This window comes from Brachionichthys hirsutus, chromosome 7 (genome assembly GCF_040956055.1).
Source record: "Brachionichthys hirsutus isolate HB-005 chromosome 7, CSIRO-AGI_Bhir_v1, whole genome shotgun sequence".
Taxonomy (NCBI): domain Eukaryota; kingdom Metazoa; phylum Chordata; class Actinopteri; order Lophiiformes; family Brachionichthyidae; genus Brachionichthys; species Brachionichthys hirsutus.
This window is the reverse complement of record NC_090903.1, coordinates 2,467,495-2,473,494: the sequence shown is the minus strand read 5'-3', so window position 1 is coordinate 2,473,494 and position 6,000 is coordinate 2,467,495.

Here is a 6,000-nt window from a genome sequence, read left to right as displayed (position 1 = left end):
AAGAATTCACACAGCTGACTGGAAACTTTTTTCTCTAGAAGCTTTGACAGGAATGGAAGGTTTGAAATTGGCCGATAGTTAGCCGAGACATCAGGATCCAATGTTGGTTTTTTCAGAAGCGGTTTAATGACTGCTGTTTTAAAAGACTTGGGTACATGGCCTGTGAGTAAAGATAGATTAATCGTATTAGTAAAGCTATTCTAATTGAGGGGAAGACTTCTTTAAGTAGCTTAGTTGGGACCGGGTCTAGGAGACAAGTGCACGGTTTAGATGAGGCAACAGCCACCCTTAGTTGCTGCAAGTTAATGGGGGTGAAGCTATCCAAGTAACTATCAAGAGTAACAGTCGTATCTCTACTTCCATCACTCCATTGCTGTATAAGCCCTCACCACACACTTTATACACGTTTAACAGTCAGGCATTAATCTAAATAGATTGTTTCAGTATTATAGAATGAAACCAAAGATCAGAACCTTTTCAGAACTAAACATTTGTTTGAGAAATAAAAATATATAGTACGTACAGTAAACGTTTTCCTGTTAATAATGTTAAGGCGTGCAGGTCGAGGAAAGAGCCGCTTGGAGTGCAGAAGAACAAATATTCTACTCATGCTGTCTAGCCTCTCATGCTGCTTTATTGGATAGCTTAGCACAGCGGAACGGCAGCGGCTACATATATCAACAGGAAGAAACAAAACCCAAAAGGGACGTGACGTTTATGCTCCTACAAAATAAAAGCCTCTTTTTACACAGAGAATGAGAGCGCCATTAAACAAACGCTTAACAAATAAACATGATAGCTTTTAGAAATAACGAATTTAATTTTAATGATCAACCTACGAGGTTGAACACATGAGAGGTTATTAATAGCGACTTGCGCGTATTTCACAGTTCCTCCGACCACGCCTTCGTCCTTGCGCCGTTTCAAGGCGCGTTCAAGTGCAAAAAAAAATCTGAAAAATTGCATTAAAACTCCGCGAAGTCACGGAAGATGAACCGCATTGTATCGAGGGACTACTGTATACAAATGAATATGCAATGTTTGTAACTTAAGTAGTGAACTGATCAAACAGAAACATTCAGCAACATGGCAATAACAATAGCAACACGCTGCAGTCAGGAAATGAATAATTTGCTGGCGGTGACTATTGAAAGTTATTTGAACTTTTTTGTTTGTGCTGAAATGTTGATCCTGACGACATATGGAGCTCAGGATCAGCACTGGACAGCTCCATAGCTAGCTGGCTAGCTATGGAGCTGTCCAGTGCTGATTCTGAAATTGAGCTTCAGCACTGGACAGCTCCATAGGTACGAAAACAGTGGTCGTTGTGAGCGATGAGGCTGATGCGTCCACTCAGGGGACATTATCAGCAGGGACTAAAGCACAGAGACACACGAGCAAGAGCTCCGTCCAGGCTTCAAGAAAAACATGAAACCTCCAAATGTTTAACGCCGGTTTATACTGTGAACCAATCAGCAGCTGGGATTAGTTTATACCGGGAACCAATCAGCAGCTGTGATTAGTTTATACCGGGAACCAATCAGCAGCTGGGATTGGTTTATACCGGGAACCAATCAGCAGCTGGGATTGGTTTATACCGGGAACCAATCAGCAGCTGGGATTGGTTTATACTGGGAACCGATCAGCAGCTGGGATTGGTTTATACCGGGAACCAATCAGCAGCTGGGATTGGTTTATACCAGGAACCAATCAGCAGCTGTGATTAGTTTATACCGGGAACCAATCAGCAGCTGGGATTAGTTTATACCGGGAACCAATCAGCAGCTGGGAATGGTGATTGTCTGCAGGATGGGTCCACAGGTAGCAACCGAGCGGCTGGTCATTGATCAGATTCGCTGATTGATCTGGTTTCTGCACACGGCTTTGTTTTTATAACATATTTTATTCATACAATCATTTCTTGTTACTATAGCAACATTACTATCTCATCACCTCATAAACAACAGTTTATAAACAAATGCTGAAAAGACGACTCTTCAGTCCATCCCGTCTGTACAACCGTCCGTCCGTCCGTCCTGCTGGTGGTGGCGTGTGATTGGTTCAGGCGGGCCTCTGGGACGCCCTCACACCGGCCCATTTATGGCTGCCTCTGAAGACACGGCACTCTGGTCCAGTCTGGGGACAAAAGAGACAGAAGCCACACCCCCGAGGGACGGTTTAACAGTTAATCCTTTAGAAGCTGCTTCAAAATGCACAAAATAGAGTTCCGTTTTCACAAAATGTCATTCAAACAGTGAAATAAATACGAACTGATGAAATATTGCAGCCCATTTTTGTATTAATTGAAAACAATCACATGTTAGATATATGAAGATTTTTTTTTTTCGGGATTTCAAAATATGAGTGAAATGATTTATAATCCAGTCAAGGCAAAGCCCTGATCAATGTGTTCATTCATGATTCCTGCATCATGAGGGGATCGATCTGTTGAGGCGTTACCGAAGCCCAGGATGCTCCGACGCCGCTTCAGGCTTAACCCCGAGAATGAAATGCAATTGTCTCAAATTGTAAAGCACATTTATTGATTTATTGGTAACAAACTGAAATACGGAGAGTGTTGAACAAACGAGATCAGTGCGACGTATTTAGAATTAAAGTACACAGTCTGGTAGAAACTGCAACTAACGCCGGAAACTTCAACTTGAAGTGTCGACGACGGACTCGCTCAGTGTGTGGCACACGCACACACACGCACACACGCACACACACGCCGGGCTGCGCGCAGTGTCTGTGTGTGTGCGTTCTACCCTCTTCTGCTTGCGTGCAGCCAGGTGAGACGCTCTTTACCGTGGTAGCGTGCATGCTACTTCTGTGTTAATAATAACACGACCACAGCGCGTTGTACGGTGGCCCTGAAGTGCAAATCACAACAACAAATCGTATTGCACACAATAAAGAAGGAATCGCGCAAACAAGAAAAAAACACACACACAAATAAGGAATCGCGCAAACAAGAAAAAAACACACACACAAATAAGGAATCACGCAAACAAGAATACAAAACACACAAACAAGAATCGAAATCACGCAAACAAGAATCGAAATCACGCAAACAAGAAATGAAATCACGCAAACAAGAATCGAAATCACGCAAACAAGAAATGAAATCACGCAAACAAGAATCGAAATCACGCAAACAAGAATCGAAATCACGCAAACAAGAAAGCTCCAAACCGGAAATGCTAAATATCGGACATGCCCAAACCGGAAATGCTAAATATCGGACATGAGGGGTCTGGTTGCTGATTGGACAGAAGCACTGTCAATCATTCTGACTTTCGCTCCAGGTTTCCCGTAATTGAGCAGCAATTAGTAGCAATTGAGTAGTAGGTAAGAGAACAGCGTGAGATACAAAAATATGTTTTGCCGTCATTGTGGTAAAAAGTTACCCGAAGAAGAACGGCCGAACTATTGCAGTGGTTGCCGGGAACCACTGCAATTGTTTGCGTGATTTCATTTCTTGTTTGCGTGATTTCATTTCTTGTTTGCGTGATTTCGATTCTTGTTTGTGTGTTTTCTATTCTTGTTTGCGTGATTTATTATTTGTGTGTGTGTTTTTTCTTGTTTGCGTGATTTCTTATTTGTGTGTGTGTTTTTTTCTTGTTTGCGCGATTCCTTCTTTATTGTGTGCGCTACGATTTGTTGTTGTGTTTTGCACTTCAGGGCCACCGTAGTATTGTCATCAGCGAATGTTTGACCCAAACAGAGTCAGCTGCTCCGACTCCACGAATGACATCACTGCATCCCATGCGCTCTGAAATTCCAGTTCCTAAATGATCACAAAGGCTTGTTTTTGTTGGGCAGCACGTTGGATTGGCAAGATAGAGACGAGTGTGTGTGTGTGTGTGTGTGTGTGTACACTTCACAAACACTGGTTAGTAACCAGTGTTTACTCTGTGTGTGTGTTCAGATTATGTGTCACGTGTATTCAGAGCTGATTGTGAAATGAGGAAGTAGTAGCTGACGGGCGTGAGCGGCTCGGGGGTCGACTCGGCAGTATCGGGTTTTAGAACGCGCTCAGCCGGACGGTCGGACGCCGGACGGTCGGATGCCGGACGGTCGGTTTGTGAAGCACTTAATAGTCATGATTTATAAATCCTTCATTTTGTTCATGTTTTTTAGGGCATTTCAGAGTTTTTCATGCGTATTTGAAGAACCGAGGCTTTTGACCCTTTAAAGCCCGCCCTATGAAGAACACTCTACTCTTTGGAAAATAAGATCTTAATGGAACCTTCAGACAAATTTGTCCAAAAAAACAAAACAAAAAAACACAACTTTTTATACGAGTGCTCGGGCAAACGAACTTCTGAAGTAGAAGTCTCAAAATCCTGAAAGGCCACGTGTATCCAATGGCAATAAAGGGTTAAAGATGTCTGCAGTGTTGCTATGGACGTGTAACTATGGACGTGTTTTATGGTTACCTTTAGCTGCCTCCTAATGAATGTGGACTAACGATTGATGAGATGTCGGGCCTTCAGAACGGATTGTTCGATATTTCCATGAACTTCTTTCCATTCTACCACGGCGGCGTGTAGCAACGCGTGCTATGCTACTAGCCACTATTAGAATCAGGTCTGAAGCAACAGAGGCCGTCAGTTACAGAACACACTCGGCTTGGTGGGATTCCCCCCCCCCCCAATGTGAAAATGAGTTGGGTCTTGCACGAGGAGCCTTTCCAGCTACGTATAAGGGACAGTATCTATAATTAAAGTGTGCTGTAGGAAGTTTCAAATTGTAGGTTGGGGAAATGGAAGCAATAACTGTTCTGCATATTTCATAGAGGCTCTTTGCTCAGTGATCTTCCAGGGGGAAATTTTGGAGGTGCGATTACGGCATCGTTCCACGAGTTGATGCACGGGACCAGACTCTGCAGAAGCTTTTCTAACTGCATTGAAGCTTGACGTCTGAAAGTCAGAACATCCTTCACCAGTTCTAAAACTCATTTAGTAAATAACATGAGAGGAGGCTGGATATTCCAACACACGCTGACGAAGGTCAGATCCCAAAATCAGCAATGCCAACTGATAAATGAACACCAAAATCGTATGAATGATAATATCAATACGATTCTAATCCATTTTTATATCGGCGTTATTGGATCCAGCCGCGCACGTTTTGTTTGGGTGAGATAATATTGGGTGGAGCGTGAACGGATGCACTTTGATGTCAGCAACCTTTTGTGTTGGCAGGTTTTGCAAGCTTGAAAGAGAGAGAGAGAGGGAGAGAGAGAGAGAGAGGGGCGGGGGGCGGGTGGAGTGCGGGGAGGAGGGGCTGAGAAAAAGGGTGGAGACGAAGCCGTGAAGGCGGGGCTTTACTGGAAGTAGGTAGCTAAACAGGTCGAGCGCGCCTTTTCCTGGACATGGTTAGGAAATAACTGAAAGAGAGAGACTGCAGCAGGCAAACGTTAACTCTCTCTCTCCCTCTCTCTCTCTCTCACACACACACACACACACAGTCTTTACACATTTGACAACCTTTGATCTGTTGCTGTCCATGCTTTTGTTGCTTCCAGCAGCACTGAATGGAACCTGAGAGAACTATCGCAGACGAGGGAGAACATCAAGACGGGACAGAAAAGTCCCAGAACCACAGGTGGATCTGAACCCAGAACCACTGGTGGATCTGAACCCAGAACCACTGCACTGCCAGTGGACATAAATGCATTTCTGAACATTTTGGGACTGGAAGAGCATTTTCATGTTAGAAAGAAGTTGGCTCTAAGAACCCCAGTATGATTATTAAGCCAACGGAACCAGGGTTCTCCGGTTTCTCATAGCTACACACACGTGTGTAGTCTCGATAACGACAAAGACATTTCAGGTCATCACCAAATGACATTCACTACTTAATTGTGAAAAAAAATAAATGCAAACAACATTGTTGTAAACATGAAACTGTGGTGCAAAGATAACGGAGTTCCGGACTCCTTGCGGGCAGGTTATGATGCTTCTTCCGTTTGACTCTTCCTGTCACTGTGAT